At 31.9% G+C, this 1,509-nt stretch overlaps 1 non-coding gene across 1 annotated transcript; it reads left to right on the top strand.

Moving 5' to 3' along the window:
• The first annotated feature begins 224 nt into the window (after positions 1 to 224).
• Trnav-gac lies at positions 225 to 295 on the top strand. Its single transcript has one exon. It is a non-coding gene; the product is annotated as a tRNA-Val (tRNA).
• The last annotated feature ends 1,214 nt before the right edge of the window (positions 296 to 1,509 follow it).

The following is a 1,509-nucleotide window of genomic DNA, read 5'->3' as shown; positions in this document are numbered from 1 at the left end:
TATATATATATATATATATATATATATATATATATATATCACATAACATATATATATATATAAAATTGTGATTCAATTTTTATTGAAAGTAAATTAGCCTATTGCCACTTATTCAAATTTAATAAACGTAAACAAAACTCATTTGACAGGTATTTGGTCTTCCGATCATATGTTAGTTTTGGGATAACGGCCAAATACAATATAATTGAATCGTAAAAAGTAAGGGCTCTGTGGTGTAATGGTAGCACATTCACCCGACAAGTGAGAGATCCGGGTTCGAATCCCGGCGGAGCAAGTACTTTTTGTAATTCAATGTTTATTGAAATTAAATTATATATATATATATATATATAAAATATCTCATTTTTAACGAAGGTTTGGTGTTTCGGGGTGGCTTTTCCTCTGTGAGTCATGTTCGATAAAGTTGACATTTTTCTGAGGTGCTCTCATGACGGTGCTATTGCAATTACCCTTATAATAGTAGTTGTTTTTGAATAGAAATTAATCATCATTTGCATAGTTGTACAGGCCAAATATTATGTGTATATGAGTACATATAAAATTAGAGTTGTACGGAATGGACGAAACACATGGGGTTGGAGTTCTCTGCGGTCTTAGTAATAAATACTCAGTATTGTAAAGTTTAATTGTGCCAAATAAAACTTAAAAGCACCACTTTTAGATTTTCAGTAAAAAATTAGACTTTGCCTCGTTGTTGCCACGATAAACTAATAGTGAACTTAAATAATATCTTAGGGAGGGGGCTGGCCTAATTGTTCCAATGTTTTCAGAAATGTTTCCTATGAACTTAATTATTTAATAAAACTTTAAAATGGCTTCTCTTCACGTTTCTGTCTACTCACAAACCGCGGTGCCAGCATTTAAGTTCGACATTGCAGCTGTAGTCGCAAAAAGGGAAATAAAAAAATAGAAGTCCAGTACATGAATACTGGAAGTACTCGAAGTTGAACAAAAACTCGCCTAAAACAAAATCGTGGCGTTATTAGTGAATTATCGTGGCAACTTATAATCAAGGTAGCGTGTTCTTGTTAGAAAGACATTATCACAACTAATACTTGAATTAATCTGAAAAATAAAACATCATCATAGGTAATTAACATTGCTGTTTTCAATGTTTTTAATATTATATTCAAATAGATGTCTCGTATGAAAGGACTGGTTTATAATACGAAAATGTAAATTTTACACACGATCAAGTTACGCCAGGTGGCAACCGGTAAGCTGCGGACTAGCTAAAAAAATTGAAGCGAGATAAGATTACAACGCTTGCCAATTAGGATATTATTTTTCTGCCAAGAATTTAGTCCCAAGAATATCAGAGAAAAATAATAGTAACCAGTAACGAGTAACACGGTTTTGAAAAAATATATGTGCGATAGTGTGCAACTAAATATCGGTTCAAATAAGTAAAACAATGGTATTTAATATTAAGAAAACTACAGCAACAAAACTGGCTCAGAAGAAGAGTACTTATAATTTGGCACACTA

Source organism: Homalodisca vitripennis, chromosome 6 (assembly GCF_021130785.1).
Source record: "Homalodisca vitripennis isolate AUS2020 chromosome 6, UT_GWSS_2.1, whole genome shotgun sequence".
NCBI lineage: Eukaryota > Metazoa > Arthropoda > Insecta > Hemiptera > Cicadellidae > Homalodisca > Homalodisca vitripennis.
This window is presented reverse-complemented; position numbering and strand designations above follow the sequence as displayed.